The sequence below is a fragment of the Rattus norvegicus genome, chromosome 1, assembly GCF_021556685.1.
Source record: "Rattus norvegicus strain SHRSP/BbbUtx chromosome 1, alternate assembly SHRSP_T2T, whole genome shotgun sequence".
Classification (NCBI taxonomy): domain Eukaryota; kingdom Metazoa; phylum Chordata; class Mammalia; order Rodentia; family Muridae; genus Rattus; species Rattus norvegicus.
In genome coordinates, this window is record NC_141534.1 from 51,419,691 (window position 1) to 51,442,029 (window position 22,339).

The following is a 22,339-nucleotide window of genomic DNA, read 5'->3' on the forward strand; positions in this document are numbered from 1 at the left end:
ATCGTCTGTATGTATCTAGGGATTTTGCTTTGAATTTACATTAGCCAAGTGACTCTAAATTTCCATGTTCATGTTTACATTCCCATCTTTACTTGGATGCCTAAGATGAATTTGCATCATTAATTTACAACTGTGCATTGGGCCTCAGGATAGCAGTGGGGCAACATGTAAGTGACACAGTATCGTGAGCCAGTTTGGAGTTTCAGCATATGTCCATTGAGATTGAAAAGGCCATGGCTGGCTTCCTTGTGTTCAGGAAAGGTGTTCAGAGCTATGTGATTGGTTATGGGAGTACGAAGAATGTGCTATGGAAGTGGAGCTTCAAGACTGAAGTTTGTAAGATGAGAGTGAGTTCAGAGCCAAACACCTCACCAGCTTGGCTCTGAACTATCAGGGGACCATGGAGTCTGTGAGAGTCACCAGGGCTGGTTAACTGCACACAGAGCACAGGTTGAGGAAACCTGCTCTGACAGAACCTTTCTGATCAGTTCAGAAGATCTTATTTACACGAGTCAAGTCCTTCCAAAGGCAAATTCTGGCTTTTCTTGACCCCCCCTTGGCCCACACTGCCAGCCCTTTTCTCCCCCTAACTCCTGCTCCCATATGGCCAGTCCTCAATGAGAGGTACTTCTTTCCAAAGCCTTCTGGTTCTGACAAATCAAATGGACTCTGGAAATCCAGAAAAGTTGATCTGTTGACAAACATACAATGAAATGGTTTAAGATAATTTTAGAAGAGGCTAAAACATTTGATTCCATATTTTATCTCTCTTATCTGTCTTCTGCTTAAAGTGATTTTAAGATAAACCTCAAGTTTAATTTAAATTTCAGATGGTCACTGACGTACTGCCAGAACTGTCTCAAGGGGGAAAAAAGCTACAAAAAGGAAAAGTCAATCTCGTACTATAATTTGTACACATAAGGGTAGCAGTGGTAAACTGAATGCACGACTTCTTATTGGTTGTCAAATATGCTTCTCAAAGAACCATGGCAAACAAGGGAATAGGAACAGGAAAAAAGAAAGACTTGTGTCCTTCAAAATAAAGGGAATGCAGTCAAAGCAAATGTTCAATTGTGCAAAGTCAAGGCGCTGAAGGCGAGTGTTGGAGGACCAGTGCATATGAAATGCTGGTGAGGGTCTTTTCTAAGGTTGAGGTCTCGGGACTCCTGGCAGCCTCTACCATTGCACTCCTGGAGAATCCTGAGCTAACCAGACAGTTGTCCTGAAAGGGACAGCATGCTCAGAGATCATGTGGAGGAATTCTGTGGGACCGAGTGCTGGATAAAAGCCAAATGTGATGGTTAATATTGACTGTCATAGGACCTAGAATCACCTGAGGACACACTTCTGCATGCGTCTAAGTTAATAGATTTAGGTTAATTGGGGTGGAAGAGCCTATCCAAGTGAGTGGGACAGGATTCTATGAGCTGGGGTCCTGCACAGAAAGGAAATAAGAAACTGAACACCAGCGTTCATTACTCTCTGCACTCTCCTGGCATGGATGCTCGGTGGCCGGCTGCCTTACACTCGAACCACCACGCTTTCTCCGCCATGATGGGGCACACCCTCAAACTGTGGGGCAACGTAAGCTCCTCCATCCTTAAGCTGCGTGTCAGGCTTCCTAGCTTTGTGGTGAACAACTTCTAGACTGAAGACGCCTTTGTCAGTAGCCAGTGCACGGCAGCTTTGCGCTCTGCTGCTCCTATGGCCTGAAACATTCATGACCCTGGGAATTTTGAAAAGTAATGAGTATTTTTAAGGACAGTAGAGGGTTTGTTAGGAGAAGTAGAGAGTCATCACATTCCATCAGTCAAATCCAGACGAAGAACAACAAACTGAGAGAAAGTACGCTGCATACGTTGGCCCTGAAACTAATTTCTTACAATATAAAATTGTCCTGCTGATCAATACAAAAAGACAACCTAATAAAAGAAATAAACAAGAAGAGCTTAAAAGCAATCCGGGGACTAAACCGCAAGTGATCGATAATGATTTGAAATATGCTCAGTGGGGTGAGAATCCATTATTTGCCTGTTGGATTGGAAAATATTTAAAAACTTAGCAATAAATAACATAGAGTGAGCATTTCACCAATGATGACAATGGACATGGTGTGTCCCAGCTCTGTGCTCTCGGATATGCTTTTGGAGAGCGTATTGTGAAAAACTTCAAGGTATGCATCACTTGATAGCAATGTGATTTCTAACAATGTCCCCAACTCAAGACCACGAGGATATATAAAGTTCGATGGACTGAATGCCTGTGTCTTCTTCTAACCTTTATGCTAATGCCATAATCTTCCAGGGAATGGAATTTGGAGGTGAGGTCTTTGGGAATGGTTAGGTTAATGTAAGGTCGTGAAGGCGAGGAGAACTTGCAGGATTCGCCTGCAACCGAGAGGATGGAGAGAAATCGGGGCACACAAGCAGTTCTTTCTTTCCCATGCTCTCTTGTCTCCCTGCCACTTGAGGAACTGAAGGAAGGTTGTAGCCAACAACAAGAAACAGGAGAGAGTCTTGTAATCTTGGACTTCTAAGGCCCCAAAGCTGTGAAGAGTGCATTTTTCTAGTTCCATTTTGAATCTGAAACATACAGAAACCAAGCTGGACCCGAGTTGGAAGTTTCCTCCCTGTTAGCTCCTGTCTATACTGCCAAGGTGTTACATGAGGTGCTGGGGTATAAAAGTTATTAGTTGTTCTTTTCTGCTTTGGACCCTGCGAGCTACAACACTGACCCATGAGGAAAAATACTACAGATGATAGTGTAACTTGTGAGAGAAACCAGGTACTGTCTGATGGGGTTTGAGGCCCTCTGTGCAGGAGGGAATTCTGTCTGCTACAATCAACCTAGCCAAAATCCTCTATCCAGGGAGATCATAGGCCTTCCCGTGGAACCTGGTATTGTTATTTGGACAGATGGACGTGCGGTCGAACTGCCTTCTGAATGTTTATGTTTATATTGATTAGTGCTGCTCTCAGTCTTGGTCAGAGATGCCTGCGCATACAGCAGGCAATGGAAAGACACAGAACAGGTGAAATGCTCAGAATGCCAGCCTGTTGTGTGAGTAGCCATTAGTAGAGCATCTGAATCACGCTGTTCGAGACACAGGGATATCAAAGACAGGAAACTGGAAAGAAGATGAGAGCTAGAAGATGGGAAGGGAGGGGTGCTGAGAAACAATGACTTCATGGCCATGACATAGCCACTGCGCCCATGAACCCACAGCAGCAGAGGTTATCTACATAAGATGAAGCACGGCAACATTTCACTACACACAGAACAGCTCATGAGGCCCACCCCTCCATGAAGGGCTGCTGGCTGTGAGTGGTTGCTGGGGGAAGGGAGCCATTTTCTTCGGTGGCATGGCCACTGCTAAATTATTGCCTGTGCTTCAGTTAATGCAAACAACCCATCTCCATGGGTTACAAAATGTGAGTGGAAGACACAAACACAGGAGGGAGACGGGAAGAAGAAAGGATTCGGAGGCATTGAGAGGGTTAGGGAGAGTAATGAGTGTGAAAATTAAATATATGTACACACACACGTATATACATGTATGGCATGGTCACTTAATAAAAAATTAAATTATTTTTTATTATGAAAATTACCCCATCTATGATATTTTGTGCTAGCCGAATCAGACTAAGCTATAAATGATAATTTTCATTTTGTATTATTTTTGAATATACTACGTGTTAGAAAACGTTATGTATTACTCATATGAATTTGATGATCGAAATTATAGCCCAGTCAGATATAGGGTAATGTATAGGGTTTTTTTTTTTTGTTGTTTGTTTGTTTTTTTAACAAGGCTGTGGCATATATTCTGAACAAAGGGAATATTTAGCTTTGTGTAAAGTTGAAAAGAATACAACTCTGTGACCTTTTAAGAAAAATACAGAGCAAGTTCTTTCATTTTGCTGCTGTGTCTGCAGTCATGTGTATGCTCAGGCTACAGAGGAGGCTTGCTTCTCGTGTCCTCTGCTGTGGTAAAAAGAAGATCTGGTTGGACCCCAATGAGACCAAGGAAATCGCCAAAGCCAACTTCTGTCAGCAGATCGCAGATCAGGAAGCTGATCAAAGATGGCTGATCATCCGGAAGCCTGTGACTGCCATTCCCAGGCTCGCTGCTGGAAAAACACCTTGACTGACGGAAGGGCGGGCATATGGGCATAGGGAAGCGGAAGGGTACCGCAATGCTCGGATGCCGGAGAAGGGGACCCGGATGAGGAGGATGCGAATCCTGTGCCGGCTTCTCAGGAGATACCGGGAATCTAAGGAGACTGATTGACCGCCATATGTATCTCAGCCTGTCCCTGAAGGTCAAAGGGAATGTATTCAAAGACAAGCGGATTCTCACGGAGCAGACCCACAAACTGAAGGCAGACGAGGCCCGCAGAAGCGACTGGCTGACCAGGCTGAGGCTCGCAGGTCTAAGACCAAGGAACCACGAAAGCACCAGGAGGAGCGCCTCCAGGCCAAGAAGGTAGAGATTATCCAGACTCTGTCCAAGGAGGAAGAGACCAAGACATAAAACTTCCCTCATGTTTGTGCATAGTGGCCCGGCTGTGGCCTCACGTGGTTCAGTCACTAAAATAAAACAAGCCATTGTCTGTTAAAAAAGAAAAAAAAAAAGAAAAATATAAGCACATACTTGTTACACAGAGACTCAGGCACATGTGATTCCTTAGCACGTTTCTGAGAATTTGCTGAAGCTCAAATGGTGATTGCCTCTGAGGACTTGGAATGCTGCCATTGAACATGGTGTGGACCGGGAGTGAGGGAGTCTTGCTTTTCCCATCACACCTGTCTTCACTGTTGTTCTTTGCAATGTGAAATGTGTAACTTGTATTAAGGAGAAAAGAAAAACAGTGAAACGCTCCAAAAAATGTTTCACCTTGAGATTCCTTTTTGTTTCCTTGAGGCACAGGCTGTAGGGAGGCCATGACTGATCATCTACGCTCTGGCCCCATACATGCATAGGTGTCATGCTAGGTGACAAGATACAAATAGTCTTCTTCATGTGGAGGTTAGACACGCACCAGATTTGGGAGAAGCGGGGTTTTCCCAGAAAAGGTAAAGCACACTGTGGTGCTCGTTAGTAATGTTGTTAATCAGGGTCAGCATCAGGGTCAGGAGTCAGCCGTCAGGCTTAGGGTTAGGGTCTGACAGGATTAGGGTCAGGCCCAGTGTCAAGGTTAGATAGGGTTAAAGTTAGGATTAGGGCCAAAGTTAGCATTAGACAGGCTTATGGTTGTGGTTATGGTTATGCCCAGGGTCAAGGTCAGGGTTAGGATGGGGGTTACACAGGATTAGGGTTATAGTTTGGTTATGGTTATGGTTGGGTTCAGCATCAGGGGTTAGGGTCAGGGTCATGACCTGAAGTAGTCATGGGCTTTATTCCCAAGCAGGGCAGGGACACTGTTCTACCAACACTTGTGTCTTCAGTGGCAAACCTTAGGCAGTCTGATCCCTAAGAAGTGTTCAAGGAACCCCTGGATTCAAGATACCAGGTTCTGAATAGAGATGAAAGGAAGTCATGTGACTTTCAAACTCCTCTGGACTTTTGTAGATCAGTCTTTCTAAATCTGAAGTGTGGTTTGTGGAAGCATTTCTTTTTCCTATTCCATGGCGTTCGAATGGGATCATGCCCTCAAGTCTCCCTTGGATGCACTTATTCTATGTTGTTTTAAGAAATAAAAATAGGTTTTGAATTTTCCCTTAAAAAGCTGCCAGCCTTTATTTCGGTGTTGGGTTTCTCGATGCCTTGCGTTGCCTTTACCCAGTGTGAGAATGGGATTGCTCTGTTGTTTGTGTGGAACAGATTGGATTCAAAGCATGGTCTGAGGAGAACAAACTGCGAACTGTGAAAGCAGAACATTCCGTTATTCATGCCATGCTGCGTGTCAATCAGTTAGTGGCTCTTAGCAGGCATCGTGCAGCAATCCGGCAGGGCTGGTGTGACTTTGTCTTTCAGCGTTCCCATTGGAGAGCAGTTTGGGATGTGTGCGTACGAAAACCTCCAAACATGCATCCCCTCACAATTCAGGAGCATGTACCATTGAGAGGAAGAGAAGCAGAATTTCGTGTGCTAACAGGGACCCCCATAAAGGAAGAAAGTGTAAGCACGAATTCCTAGTTGGACGGGAAGGATGGGCGTGGGTTACGTCAGCAGTCATTCTAAGCATCCGCACAGAAGGTTCATTTCCAAGTCTGTCAAATGGCAAAGAACGCATCCATGTATTTCCTGGCATGGGGGGGGGGACGTACTGTATCACCCCAACATGTTTGAAAGACAAAAAAGGAAGAAAAGAAATGAAGGGAAGAAGAAAAGAAGAAAGGAGACCTAGGCAGACCTCTAAATAACCACTGGTAGGAAGAACAGAGAGCATTAACATTTGGGTTGAAAGGTTGGGGGTTTTTAATAAGAAAAATAGTCTATGCTGGCGTTTTAGTCCCTAAGGAAACAGAGATGCACTGGGAAGACTGGACAGAAATTGCTGGTTAAGAGACATCACATGATGGGTAATGGACCATTTGAAAAACAGGAAATTCTCCTTAAAATGGAACAAGAGTAATGGGAGATATGCCATCCCATATGTGTGTGGTGTTAGACACTTGGAGTAACTGAGAATTTCAAGCCGACTTCAAAACTAACGGATAAGATATAAACTTGAAATACCTTGTGGAGAAACATTTGTTCAATGGCTCTGGTTACATTTGGGTTTTAGGACATGTCATTAAAGATGTGAACACAGAATATAAAGGACTTAGGACCAAGGTGAGGACAGCCGATCTGAGGCTAGGATAATGTTTGGCGCTCTATAGATGACTACCGCTTTGGTCTATAGCATCTGCTGGTTTACTGTTTGCTCCTCCTGGCTGGTTTCTTCCCTCATCTCTCTGTGCTTCAAGTTTTAAGCTGCATCATGTGGTTTTCTTCAGCATGGTGCTTTCCTTACCCATCATGGCTGCATTTAACCAAACTTGTAAACACGTCTGAACCCTTATTTTCAATGTTTCACGTTCACTTCAGAGTTCAGCCATGTATTCTAAACCTTTGCTTTTTTGTTAAGACATCTGTAGCATTAAAAAGAAAGAACCTTGGCCCTCATGACTGTGGTCACAATGCCAATTTATTTGAATGGGTCTTAGCACTGCTGCTTGCTGGGTAACATGTGCTTTTGTGGTAGGAGAATTCTTATAGTCATAAGTCAAGGAAAATGATGTGGTCAAAGGGAATAGATTTGGGGACTTCTGGCTTTGGGAACTTCTTATGGAAGTCTAAGAGACAACACAGTTTTGTAATATCTAGGTATAGAAAAAGTAAAATGCAACAATAGCCACAGATACTAAGTGATAGTCGGGTCCAAATACAGTCAAACTCATTTTGATTGTAAAAACCGAGCTTTTCAATTTGCCTCCTGCTGCACAGAGGTAATACACCAGGTGATTCATTCCCACATTTGAGCCATTGTTAACCACAATGGACGAAGGAGAGCGAGATGCAGGCCTTGGCTATTATATCCCACTCACATGAGAAGGAAAGAAAATTACAGTGGAGAATGACCCATCAAATTTCCCTGACAGGTACCAATTCATTTTGATCTATCCCCCACTGTAATTTCATTGGCGTGTGTGTCTGGGGTGGGGGGAGGGAATACATATTTATAAGTGTGGGAGCTGCTGCTGTTGTTCTGTTTATAATTTACAGCAACAAAGAATTCATTTATAATTTCCATATTAGAAGTCCCAAGGTGACCCTACTGTGGATTCTGACCCCTCCTGCTGTGTAGGATTCCTAACATAATAAAGAATAAAGCAAAACAACGGCGTATCCTGACCTGGGCTCATGGGTAATCAATTCACATATTTACTGCGAAAACAATAGGCTGTGCAAAACAGCACCATTACTACAGTCTGCGGCGGGAAACTCTTGGGAGCTTGAGCAGGGTCTGCCTGGGAAGCAGCTGATTAATCAGAGTTACTGATGCCTCATTAAAGAGTTATTGTTTTAATTATAATTAACACTCAGTACTTACTTGTGCAAAAGGTGCAGGGAGATCTCCAGCACAACCCCAGAAGACACTTGTGGCTTTTTTGGGCTTTGTAAGCCATGAGCAAATGCACACAGTGAAACCAGAGTCAAATGGGAGAGCAGAGGCAGGGGCTGTGCGAAGCACTGCGTTCTATGCGAATGGCTCGCAGGCTAGGAGGTGCAGTATCTATGTGTTCTACAGAATGCTTCAAGAGCTCCGTGGAGTGAAGGCCTTTATTTCCAAGAAAAATACCAACCTAAATTCCATGTGATGTTTAAAAATTCTAGTGCCTATTGTGACAAAAACAAATGAACAAAACAACAACAACAACAACAGCAACAACAACAAAAAAAAAAACACATCATGATTAGAGGACATGAACTGGCATTTTACCACCCAAGAGAGATTAATAAATTCATGAAATACACTAAACATAGCTAGTACTTAAAGAACATTTAAAGCATAGTAGGATATCACTCTACAGATGATAGGTACATGATTGGAGGGACAGACAGACAGACAGACAGACAGGCAGGCAGACAGACGGACAGATAATAAATAAGTGGACAACATCAAGTATTGTGGAAAGAATATATGGAAAGGCTAAAAATATCTTTCTACCTTACATAACAAGTTACAGCAGTATAAGCCACTCAGACGTCTTTCTAAAATATAAAATAGACCCTGTTATAGAATCCCAAAGACGACTCAGTTGTTCTTTTAGATATCCAGTTGAAACAAATGTCCACACAGACTGCTGTACTGTGTGTCTGAAATGTTTCCAGCATGACTCACAGTGACACAGATATCCTCGGCTGGCATGTGGACAGACCATGTGTGTCCACTGTAGTCATCAGGAAGACTTCAATGGATTGCAATGAGGAGTGTAGTTCAGTGGTAGAGTGACTGCCCTGCAAGCACAAGGCCCTGAGTTCAACCCCCAGCAATGAAAAAGACATGCCATATACATGAAACAACTTAAAAAGAATTTCAAGATTACATTGAGAAAGTAAGTCAGATCAAGACTGTCTGTAGAATGATTTCATTAATCAGAACTTTCCATAAAACAGATAAAGCTCTATATACAGAGATGATCAATACTTGGGGATGCAGGTAGGGGGAGGTGTTTTAGGATATTTGATTGTACATTGAACCCTGAGATTGTGTTCTTTCCTGGAAAAAAAATCTGTTTCTAGTCATTGTATGGCTCAGCCCTAGCATGGACCATTAATCCAAGAGCTTTCTGTAAACAGAATTACATAGAGTCGACCATGGGTCAAGAGGTGGAGCAAACGGCCAGTTGATGGGGAGGTGAATATAGGAAAAAACATACAGAGTAAGAAGGTCAGGAGGGCAGACAGACACACAGGAAGTAGAAGGGAGGGACATTCAGTTTGAAGGGTTTTGAGATGAAGGAGAACAGCCTTTTGGAACTGAGGAGGAAGGTCAGCGGGGTGCTTTCTTTGCCTCTCTGAGCTTTCAGGCTTTCACCCCAGCATCTGGCTGCCGAGTCTTTATTGGTAAAATCGAATAATTGAGAATTTGCTAAAAGTAACAATAAGGACATCTCAAATATGTAGGCGGGGACATTTTAGGGTGATGGACATGTTCCCAAACTGGACTGTGATGCTGGTACACATGTGCACATACTTATGTGTACACATTTCTGGGCGGTGCTCAACGGTGAGTATGAATCACACGCCAGGAAAACCATCAGAATTCATTAGCTCAAAATTTATGATTTGCGAGCCCTTGTATATATGCGCAACTACAATGAGTTCTTTGAAAATTAATAAGTCATCGTGCCACAGTTACACTCGAAAAGCCTCACTTTCTCTTGGAACCACAGGAGGGTGGGTTGAAACCTCCTTGTGGGAAACTCAGAACACAGCTGGCTTTGGATGGTTAAAGAGTTCAGGTGCCCGTTCTTGTGTGATGAGTCCTCTATGAGTCTTTCTGCTCCCAACCCACCGAGATAACTTAACGACTACTCTGGGTACAGGCTCACAACTTAGCCAGAGGGCCCGATCCTTGGTTAGTCATCAGCATTGTGCATGAAGCCATCCACACAATTCTGTTACAGAGGGCGGCGGGGGCGGAGGGGGGTGCATCCCTGTAATCCCAACTATTTGGGAGGCTGATTCAGGACCATAGTTTCCCGACTGTCTGAGCAACAGAGGGAGATTTTGGCTCAAAATAAAAATAAAAGCTGGCAGAGGAGACAGATTATTGGTATAGCCTGGTTTATGCGAAGATCTGGGTGCCACCATATCCAAGGATAGTGTCAGTCAACATTCTAATGTCCTTGTAGGAAACAAAATAGAAGAAGAACTTTTGTTTCCTCTCTATTAAGGGCGGTAAACATGGGACTTTAACAACTGAGATGATGTGCTTCCTGTGTTAAGAGGGAACATCACCAGAGTGCCTTATGGCTACAGGGTAGGGACAGCTGTTCCTTTACCTCTGACCTTTGTGCAAGGTCATCTCCAAGCCACACCTAATCCTTAGGAGGCACATGGCTGGCCTAGGCTGGGCTGACTGCTGAGATGAACACAGGTGTGAGGAGCTTTTCAGGTCTCTCTAGTGTTGCAATCCCAAAGAGGAAATGGCTCTTCATGAAGGTAAATGGGGGTATCACCCTAGATCTGGGCGACCTTGAAACATTGTCAGGATTTTTTCACCAATGCTAATCTAACTCTGAGTCATGCTAGAACACTGAGACAATTACGAGTTATATACAGAGAGATGTCGTCCATTTTAACATATTGCCACTCAAGTTTCAAACACAAGACTAAAGAGGAACCCTGTTGGCTATCAAGAGCAGGGACAGAATTCGGCAAGACTTCCACAAGCTTCACCTTGTCTTTCCCTCACTTCCTGCTTCTCTTTTAAGGATTTACTTTCACTTGGCTTTAAATTATGTTTATACCCGCATTGTGTTTGGGGGGGCTGGGAGTGCGGTGGGGTATGTGTATGTGAGTGTAGTGCCCATGGAGAGCAAAAGAGGGTGCAGGGTCTCCTGGCCCGGGGTTGCAGGCAGGCATGAGCCACTGACCTGGGTTCGAGGAGTGAAGGTCATGCCCTCTACAAAGCAGTATGAGCTCTCAACCAAGGAGCCAGCTCTCCGGCTTCCTGCTTCTCTTTTAAAAATCACCTTAAGTCTGTGACTTTGAAAGATAATTTTCTGATTCCTCCATGTGCCCTCGCCTCCGGCCAATGATTTAGAAACCATTTCACCCTGATGTGCAAAATAGGGGCCTGTTTCTCATATTGTATGCAAACAAACATAGGCTTACCTCTTTTTCTTTCATAATAGGTGGTAAATGTAAGAGAGAGGGGATCTGTGTGTGTTTCTCTCTTCTCTCTCTCTGTGTCTCTCTATGTGTATACATAGTATATATTATACATATATTTATATTCATATGTATTTATATATCTATATAGCTTTTATACAATTGTAAAGTCAAAGAAAACACACACACATATATATATGTATATATATATATATATATACATATGGAAAAGCTGTATATTTTCATTAGAAGCCACATTTCAGGTTTTGAATTCTGATCTTTTTCTAGACTGGAACATGTGTGACTTTATGTTCTTAAGATACTAGGCAACAGGATACCCAGACACCAGGATAGACAAGAAGTACTGAATTAGGCCAAGTTAAGACATTTAATATATATATATATATATATGTGTGTGTGTGTGTGTGTGTGTGTGTGTGTGTGTGTGTGTGTGCGTGCGCGTTTTATAAACCTTAATGTTTATAACTGGCCTGTGAATATGATCACATGGCCCATCTACATCCAGCCATCCTGTACCTGTTCTAAAACCACCTGTCACTGGCTGTTCAGTGCTTTCTGTTCACTTCGCCATGTTTGTATTTAACCCTTTGCACCACTGGCCAAGCTTGGCTTCTTGCCTTCTATAGATGTAGGACTTAGCAAAGTACCCGACATGTGATGGGGTTATAGGAAATACTTTCTGAGCCTATAAATGAATCTCAAGAATTTGGAAGTTAGCATGAATTCTAGGGTCTAACAACCAAAATAATCTCTCCCAACTAGGTGGGTAATGGAGTTTCAGTGGAAGCCCATACAGGTTAACTGCAGAACATGTACCTCGTTCATTATGAGCTGGGAAACTTCAGACACCCAGGGATCAGTGTATCCATGCAGCTCCAGGCTGTAAGCATGCCGCTTCTCAAGCTGCCGAAGCAGGAAGGAATCAATTCTTCCAAACAGCTAGTTTCCCGCCTTCAGCAGTGAAGGTGACTCACGGACAAGCCTGGAATCTGCTGAGGTCCCATGTCAGGAAGACGAGGGGAAATACATCAAACTGCTAAGTGAGCAGCTAGAATAAAAAATTCTTCCCAGTTTATAAATGCAAGGTCGGCCACGTTGATCTCCATGGAGTAAAGCTACAAGGCTGCATCTTGCCTCCTTCCAGTGCAGTTTATATGGGGCCTGTCCGGGTCCGAATGGGAAATGCATTATACGGGCTCACACACTTGGAGACATGGCTCCTGGCTGGCGGTGTGGTGTGGGTAGCATTTAGGAGGTGCAGCCTTGCTGGTGGACTGAGTCGCTGCTGGAATGGACTTTGACAGATTACAGCTTGCCCCATTTCCAGCTCGTCCTTGCTGCTTTCTGTACCTGGGTTAGGATGTGAGCTCTCAGCTTCCTGCCGCCATGTCTTCCCCATCATTATGTGCTCTCCCCTCAGAACCCGATGCTAAAATAAACTTCCATAAGTTGTTTCTGGTGATGGTGTTGTTTTATCACAATAGAGGAGTAGTGGATACGGGGGCATACCTTTTCAGTTTATATTTACCATGTAGCAGAAATTTCTGGATGTTTTACGAGTATCATTTCCTTCTTAGGCCACTCCTTTAAGATCTGGTGTTGTTTTCTATTTAAAATTAGGAGATTAGGCTAGGAGAAGTCAAGACAGTCATCTGTAAATCATGCAGCTGGTTAATGGACAATCTGCTTTAGGGACTTCTTAAGACTAACTGTGCTATGGAAAAGTTAGGGAGAATCTTGCTCCAAGTCAACGAGAGTGTAGCTGACCATGATAGCCAGGCCCTTCCTAGCTGGTGGTGGCAGCAAAGCACTGTGGGATATATGCTGAAGTCCATCAGGCATGCATTGGAAGTCATGTGCTTGCATACCTAAAACACACAGCCAGGGCCTTCTGGACCATGGGGTGGGTGTTTTCTTTTGGATCTGGTCTCACTGTTTCAATTTCATCTTTCTGTTGTGGTTATGGGATAGAGGACATCCTTTCGTCCCAGTTACCCTTCAGGAGGTTGGAGAATCTGCTAGCTTTGTGTGCATTGAGTCTCCATATCTAGAACTCTGCGAAGATGAAAGGCTGGATACAGTGTTTTAGTGTTCCCCGTGACCTCTCCAGACGCTGCCCTCCGTGCCCCTCTCATCTCAAGTCAGCTGTCTGCTTGTCTGAGTAATGCACAATACAGGAAGCTTCAGGAGTTTTCAGGGCCCTTTGAGACATCTCAAATATAGCTTTAGGATAAGAAAAAAAAAAGTCCCCAAACCATCGGTTTTTCTGAATTTAAGGCCCAATGCTGGAGAAGTAAACCAGAAGTTATAGTTGCAGGTGTGATTGCTAAGTGAATTCAGGATCATGGGTGCGTGAGCAGAAATCTCCTTTCCAGAGGTCATAACCTATGCTTTAAATATAAAGAAAGCACAAAGGCAACTGAAAGGAATCCTTGCTGTCTTGTAAGAGGTAAAATATCACCTGTTCTCCTAAACCAACAAGAGCTTAGGGAGTCATCTGAAAACATGGGCAGTCCTGGGAGCTGGCAAAGGATCGCTCAGACTTTAAGATGGAAACATATGAGCTTCTTGAAACACATTGATGCCTTCCACATGAGACCCTGGATGAGGTGGGACAGATCAGTCTCCAGGTAGAAACCAATGACTAATGCCTGCCGAGAAAGTTATTCCCATGTTAGCTCCTCGTCTGAAAGAGACAATGGCTTGTCTTTACAGACGATGACTTCAACACATCGGAAACTTCAACTCCAAACCCACCTGTTCTAGAGCTACTGTAGGCAGAAAACTAAGGCGTAAAGGTAGTTGAGACAAGGATAAACAGTATTTGTTAAGTAAAATTACATTGATAAATGCAGATGGCCTTATAATTTGCTGGTGACTTTTAGGCTATGTTTAAATAGTCTCCCCTCTCTCTAATTGGCATGGCCTTAAGAAGCACAGTGACAGACCCTCCAAACACATGTGCACACGTGTACCTCAGAGGGCATCCATGATCTCAAAGTGTTCCAGATTGAGAAAAGGGCAGTCTCCCTCTAATACAACTGTGAACATGTCATACCTAAATCTGATATTGGGAACATAGGATCCCAAGTTTTACATTGAAAATATCCTTAAGAATCTATAGGATATATATATATATATATATATATATATATATATATATATATATATTACATTGGTAAAGGGATAAGGCTAATTACATTTATATCTATTGTAGGTGGAATTCAAGGATAGCAGCCATGGGAAGAAGGACAGTAATAGAGTCCGTTGTCACAAACTATATTGAAATCTGAGAATGCCTAAGGAGAGTAATAAAAATGGAACAGACATTCTTCTAAAAATAGAATCACTGTGTTAAGAAATTGTTCTAAACAAAAATTTCACACGGAATGGGGATTAGTTAGAATTTGAAAGAGGCCATTGAAATCCCTTTTCAAAGATAAAAGTATTAGAAATTATTTTTAAACTGGAATAACTGACTAAAATTAGTGGAGAATTATCAGACAATGTTTATACACAATTACAAAGCAAACAAGGCTGCTTTTCCTGTCTGCATGGCTCTTTAATAACACTGGAAGCCTATGTGCTGGGTAGAAAGTGATATTAAGGGAAACAGCACTGGATACTTCTCTCCGTGGTCCTACACTGTTCATTTATAGGATATGTTACCAAGCCGGCCTCCATGCTCCCAGCATGCACTTCTCTGCTCCATGCCAACATGGCAGGCCTCCCACTGCCATCCTTCTCTGTGTGGCTTCTTTTGTTTTCAGCCTCCACTGAGCAGTGGCTTCTCCATTCATAAGTCACAAGGGTGCATGGGAGCCAGCTTGCTTTGTAAGTGAAACTTGGAAACACTAGCACCCAGTATGGTGATTGTATGCTGAAGGCAGGGCCTCTGGGTGGTGACACTGCCAATAGGGTGGAGCTCTCAGGATGGGATACGTGTGCCTATGAAGGATGCCTTCCTTCAGCCTTGTGCAACCCACAAACCATCCAAGTCCCTTACCAGACAGACCTTTCCTGGGCTGGTACCCTGATCTTGGTGTCCAGCGTTCACCAGGTATAAAATTCTGTTTTGTAGAAGCCAACTAGTTCAGGTCCTTTGTTGCGATGGCACAAAGTGACTCTGACACTTGGCATTAATATTGGGAAAATAGAAACATCAATAATTCATGATGCTTAAAAAGTACAGATTGCTTAGAGAAAAGCCCAAGCTTTGAAAGGAGAATCATGTTTGATCATGCTAAATCCCTTTGTGACTCACCATGTCGATATGAGGCAGGAGATTTAATATCTCTTAACTCCATAGGGTCTTTGCTTTTTCCTTAGGCTTTAGATCACAAATAAGCTAATGTGCAGGGTAAGTGTGTGTGTGAATGACCCTGACTGAGAGGGGGTCAGCATGCACTTGGGGTGGGGTAACAGGATGGAGAATGGTACCACCCATCAGCCACGGGGGGTGGGTAGGGGAAAGATGGGGATGTGATGATGGTGATACAGATGGCGATGGTGTAGACTCTTGGTTTCTTTTTCATGAATTACAACAGCTGATCTCAGGAGGTAGGATTCATTTCTCCATTTTACCTTTACAACAACTAACACTCGGCTAGTGGCCAGGAAGCACGATCAAAGATACCCTTAAGGGTGACTGTGATCTGTTTGCTTGTTTGTTTACACTTATTGTGGAACGTTCCGTGACAGGATATTAAACTGTGGCCCAGGGTGGTCTGAAACTTATTGTATAACTCAGAATGGCCTAAAGCTCATTGCAATCCTCCTGCCTCAGCCTCTGCTCATTGTTTAAAGTGTCTGATCATACCTAAGCCTTTGCAAGGCAGGATGGGAACTTTTACAAACCTGTCTTGGATCTACCACAGAAAAAAAAGGGGGGGGGGCACACACCTCAACAAGTTCACAGAATTACCATGTGACACAGCCAGCCTCCTTCTACTCTTACCCCCAAAGGGATAAAAAAAATAAGCACCTGTCTATATATGACACTCAGAGCAGTCATTGCGACATCCACAGGGTAGAAGAAGCCTAAATATCACTAAGAGAAATGTGCAAACAAAACATTACATATGAGTACATGTCTGGTGGTATGCTGTTTGTCATAAAAGGCAACAGTGTGGATGGCTTTGATTGATATCGTGCTAAGTGAAAGGAGCTAGGCGAACAGAGGCAGATACTATATGGTTCTATTCTCAGATGATACTCAAAATAGTCCAATCTACAGGGACAGAAGCTGGAGTGTGATGGCTAGGTCTCAGGAGGCCAGGAAAGTGGGACTAACTAATAGGGCTCTATATTTGTGATGTTGAAGCAGACAGAGGTGGTGCTGATGCAATGCTGGGATGCGCTCAGTGCTCAGGGCTCGTGTCATGACGCATGAATTTCACCCCCAAAATATTTTGAAGTTTTGCTACATATTTTGAGACACGTAAGCAATAGAGCCCACAGCCAAGTCACAGGGAATAATGGATAGCTTCACTTTATGTAAAGTGCATTTTCAGTAAGTTGTAGACAATATTTCACCTTATATCTGGACCTTTCACACACATGGAGTCAGTCTAAGGTGCAAAGGGCCTGGGTCCCTGTCCCAGCTTAAGAATGAGCTGTGCGAGGTAGCAATACGCAGCCTTCCGGGTACAGTTCCTCCCCCACAGATGGAGAATTAAGCTAGATGAATGATGACCACATTATCGACTAACCTAAACAGTTTTACAAGTTAATATTTTATTAATGAAGTGAAATAAAGTTTGGCTTCATCTCGCATCTAATAATAAATAGGATCCAGAAAGTGCCCGGAGCGGCACATTAGGAATGAGGAACCCGGTAATGGTAAAGATGAGTAAAGGCCGTTGTTCAAGTGTGGGAGGAGGAAGGGACCCGAGCCACAGTGGATCAAAGGTTTACAGTTCAACGATCTCCCTGAGTGGAACAGCGCTCACTCTGTGGATCATGGATCTCCAGTAACTGCACGCCTGAATCTGCCTGTGTAATATAAATGTCCCTTTACACATTGGCAGGTCACATATGCTGCTGAATCAGGACAAGAATAGAATCCCCACAGTGGCCAGAAGAATGGCCCCGGTGATGCCTTCATCCCAATCCCATGGTCCTTCACATGGCAAGTGGAAATGAAAATTGCAGTGACCTTCCCGGCAGAGTGTTAGAACTGCCCAGGAGACACCAGGCCATCCCGTGGAACCCTGAAAGGCAGACCAGGAAAAAGTACTGTGATCCTCAGGCTGAGGCAGTGTCAGAGGAGGTTATATTGTCTATGTCTGACTGTGAAGACAGGAAGGGGTTGGAACCATAGGACTCACACAGTCCTCAGACATAGGACAAGGCAGGAAATAGATCCTCCTGAAAGTTCAACGGGAATAAAGGTCTGCTGACACACTGACCACAGCACTTAGGTCACGAGCCAGCTTGGGGAATGCCCAGACCCAGAGGCTTTCACCTTGTCTTTATAATGAAAGCTAAGCACACCGGGAAGCGTTCCATTGTCCTTACCTGCCGAACACGTGCTCCTTGACCTTGAGCAGAGTATACCTCTGTGTCTGTCACCTCTCCTCTCCTTCTTGGATATGACCTCAAACTGAACATGGAATACGTATGCTGAGAGTGCATGGGAAAGCACTTGCCTCCACAGGCTTTCCTATATGAACAGACATTGGCTTCCTCAACAAAATCTCCAGGGCTCACTTGTTCAAGGAGGCCACTGCTTTTGGAATGACTCCAGGGCCTCCTTTCTGTGGCGGGGAATACACTGTTTTATTTGAGCCGTGCCTGCTAGCTTTGCAGGCACCAAGAGCAGAACTGCACGACAGGATAACAGGCCTGCTGCTTTAAGACATTAATTGGGTGATTAACTCCTTAAAGGAGCAAAGGAAAAACCCAAGAGTAACTCAGTGGTGAGTGGAGAAGACCGTTGGTACCAGGCAGTTAAAACCAGCATGGTGCCAGGCACTCCTAGAGGGAATAAAGTCACTTGAAGGTGCTGGGAGGTGTGGGAGTGGGTTGCTCTTGCTGGGATAGGCTGCTACATAAAGAAGTCAGATTTGAGCGAGGAAGGGATGCTGTAGCTGTTGGTCCTTGTCAAGGTTAACTTCTGATAACTGCCCTTGTCCTTTGGACGGTGGTTTATATTTTAGCAGTGATATCCTTGCCACTGTCCTGTCACTATTCAGATTTTAGGGAGGCATTCACTTAGTCACATACAAGTTCTCATTTGATATCATAGTAGGAAATATAAGGCATTCTTCTTCTAATTTTACCCAACAACTGAGATTTAAAAAAGATAAGAATGAGATACACACACATGCATAAACACACATGCATACACACATTCATACACATCCTCATGTGCACATGTGCATACATACGTGCAAGTGCACATACCAACACACACTTGTATACACACACATGCATATACAATCACACCCACATGGACTCACATGTACACACACATGCATGCACACATACATGCACTGGCATGCATGGACACACACACACACACACACACACACATTCCCTTCAAATGGAAGACTTTAATTGGATTTACCCTACACAGGGGATGAGACTCCTCTAAGAAATAATAAGTTGTCAAATAAAAAGCCAGTGCCAGTTGTAGGACATATTCCTTTGAGTTGGTTGTCAGGCTGTCCTGGGGAACCCCAAACAATACAGGCTACTGCCATTGCTCTTCGTTACCCGCCAACACTTGATTGCAAGGCCTTATCACTGAAGAGGCCGCTAACTCTGCTGACAGAGCAGGGAGAGTTAGTTGGTTCTGACTGGGAAGTTGCCTCCCTGCTGGGTTTGCGTCATGCTGAAGGTTGAGATGGAGAAGTCACTCACGTGTGGATTTTGCCCACTGCAGGGTCAGTTGGTTTTCCATTCAGAGCCTGAAGATGACAGTTTTGCCTTCCTAAATTGTACATGTATCATAGTTTTTGTGCACAAGCTTTTATTATTTATATTTTCTATAAATAAAAAAGTGTATGCGCACGCATGTGCACGTGTGTGTGTTTGTATGCTCAAGTGTGCAGGGCCCACAGGAAGAGGAAATCGGATGCCCTGGAACTAGAGTTACAGAAGTTGTGAACTATCTAATGTGATCAATGGGAAAAGGACTTGGATCCTCTGGAAGAACAAACGGTCAATGTTCAACCTCAGAGCCTTTGCTATTACTCATCTGAGCCCTTCGTTCTTCTTTCATTAATACGGTAAGAAAAATCTTCACTATGTGTTCATTATACTTGTTTAGAAGTTCTAACTTTGTCCACCCTGGGGGCTGTAGAAATGGCTGGAGAGTAGCGTGCTTGCCATGCTAATATGAAGTCTGGGCTGCAGCATCCCCATAAAGTGCTGAACACAGAGGTGTGCAACCCCAACTCAGCTCCAGGGAGGCAAAGACAGTAGGATCCGCGGGGCCTTTCGGAAAGTCGGCCTTGCTTCTAACACACAGACAGCAGGACATCGACATGAGAACTGATATTTGTCACGTGACCATTGGAAACAGATGATTGACTTTTTCTCCCATTTCCTAAGTTATAGGAGGTAAAACTTATTATCATGTCTTGATGGCTGGAGAGTTCCTGCACTAACTAGTGTTTGCAGTACTCACTGGGCAAACTGAGTGGTAGGGCCCGCTGAGAAGGACACACCTCTGAAGGTTGACAGAGCCTGGGCATGACTCTGCTGGGCTTCCAGAGTGAGCCTCTGGAGCTTCACAAAGGCCCTGCTAGCTCTGTTCTTCAGTCTTTGTGCTTTTACAGGTTCTGTGTTTTCTTTGTCTCTCTGGTCTGTGGCCAACTAATGTGTCGTTCCTACTGGTAGCAGCCATGACAGGGAGCCTGGCTTTGAAGTCTAATGCTCTGGATGACAGACATTTATTTTCTGTTGAGTGACAGGATAGGGATCATCTCTCCAGGCTCCCCTATCTGTTTTCAGCCTAGATGCATCAAGAATTCTGAGCCCACTGGCAACCCCAGCTTTTGCTCTGTAGACCACAGAGTTTGGCTGTGATCCTGTGTGCTGTGGACACACAGTGGGCACTGTGAAACAGCTGTGACTGTTTTCAGATGTTGATGCAGTGCAAACATACAGCTCGTCTTCCCTGGGCTTGAGATTTCTACATCCATGGTTCAGACATGCTAATAGTGCTCCCACATAATGCTCAGGACGATCAAAATCCAAAATCGTGTTTATTCAATCATTATTTTGAAATACCTTCATATAACATGAATTATATTCATAGAATCTAATTATAAATGTCAATTACTGTCATATAATATACATATTTTAAAAATAATGATTTCTAGAGTAGGATACTTAATAAAATCATGAGCTGCTCAGAAAACTCAACACCAGAATAGGCAGAATGCTGAAATCCTGGCCACTGGGTGAGTTTAGGTAGCATAGCACCATTTTTATTTGCGTTTGCTTCAGATTGTTAGATCACACCAGTGACGATCCTCACTTTCGAAGCTATGAGAGGGATGCTGGTGGGTGTTTTTTACAAAGAGAAGTCTTTCCTGCACTGATGATGCATAAACACGATATCCTGCCTCAGAGTCCTCATGAAGTAGAAGCTTAGAGTTCACAGGTCACAGGGTGGGGACAGTCATTTCGAGAAGAGGATGGCAGAGAAGAAGGACAGATGGGTTCACACCCCAGCCAAGAACAAAAGTTTTGTATAAAACGGGAGCTCTAGACACATCCTGTTAGTAAAGTTTATAATACGGATTGTTTTATCAATATTTGCTGAAATAAAGCTAAAGTTGAAAAACTATGAATATGTATTATTGTATTGGAAATTACTGTGAACCATTAGATGTTAGCAAAAATATATCGTGTTTTCTACAATAAAATCTTCATGAGAACACAGACTGACATTTAACTATTTTTTTCTTTTTTTTACAAAAAAGTATCTTGATGAGGGTAAAATATGATGTTTTTCTCAAACTTTCTTCTGTCAACCAGTTGGGTCATGTAGCATCTGATTAACATTATGGAATTAGGCAGGGACCCTTAGGGAGCTCTATGCCACACTTGTCCTATAGCTATTAACTTATTCCACAGTATGAAACGATATAATGACACGCTACACTTAGGAAAGAATCTTTGGTTTTTAATATTTAAATTTAAAAAGTAATAGCTATAAAATATGTTTAAAATATCAGCAATGATTCTTTGATATGATGGGCTCACTTCATTAATTTCACCCAATAAATTGTCCTCAGTCACAACATACACTTAATTATCACATTATACCCTTTGCTCTCATTCACTATCTCATCCCATTGTTTATAATAGAGCATGCGTAGTCACAACGTAAGACCTTCCCTCACAGCACATTACTCTCGGTTCTGATGCAATGCTTTTGCTCATTATTAACACCCCACTCCCAATACAGCACTGTCACTCACAACAGCCCCACTCACAACACTCTTGCTTATACAACACTCCACTCACAATAGAACACTCTTGTTTATACAACACCTGACGCACAATATAATATTGTCACCCACAATGGGGACATCAGTAGAAACCACGCAGGACCCTCACTTATATAAAACACCACCGGTCACAGCCTAACACCCTTACTTACAGTATGACAGTGTTACTAATGTAACACCCTCAGATACAATACAACACCCTGACTCATATGGATGCTCTCACTGCAGCACAGAAAATAACCTCACAAACACTATAAAACCACCAGACTCAAAATAAAACCCTCAGTCCCAATATGACACCTTCAGTCGCAACGTAACACCCCCACAACACAATGTGACACGCCCCACTCACAGGTGAAACCGCATTCATGCAGGCCTGCTCTTAAATTCTTTTCTGCCCACACGGTAGAGACTCTCTACTTTCCAGGTAATTCCCCATGTTTTCAGATGACTTACTAAGCTCTTGGTCATTTAAAGAGAAAAGGTGCTATTTACACCTTACAAGACAGCAGGTGTT

General features: G+C 43.5%; 1 protein-coding gene and 1 non-coding gene across 6 annotated transcripts in view; one reads left to right on the forward strand and one right to left on the reverse strand.

The window, feature by feature from the left end:
• The window catches only part of LOC148006969 (uncharacterized), a 42,063-nt gene extending 22,694 nt beyond the window's left edge, over positions 1-19,369 (forward strand). Inside the window, exon 3 of the transcript XR_015649447.1 lies at positions 17,383-19,369. This is a non-coding gene — a transcript (uncharacterized LOC148006969). The remainder of the gene's footprint in view (positions 1-17,382) is intronic.
• The window catches only part of Prkn (parkin RBR E3 ubiquitin protein ligase), a 1,215,323-nt gene that overhangs the window by 506,732 nt on the left and 686,252 nt on the right, over positions 1-22,339 (reverse strand).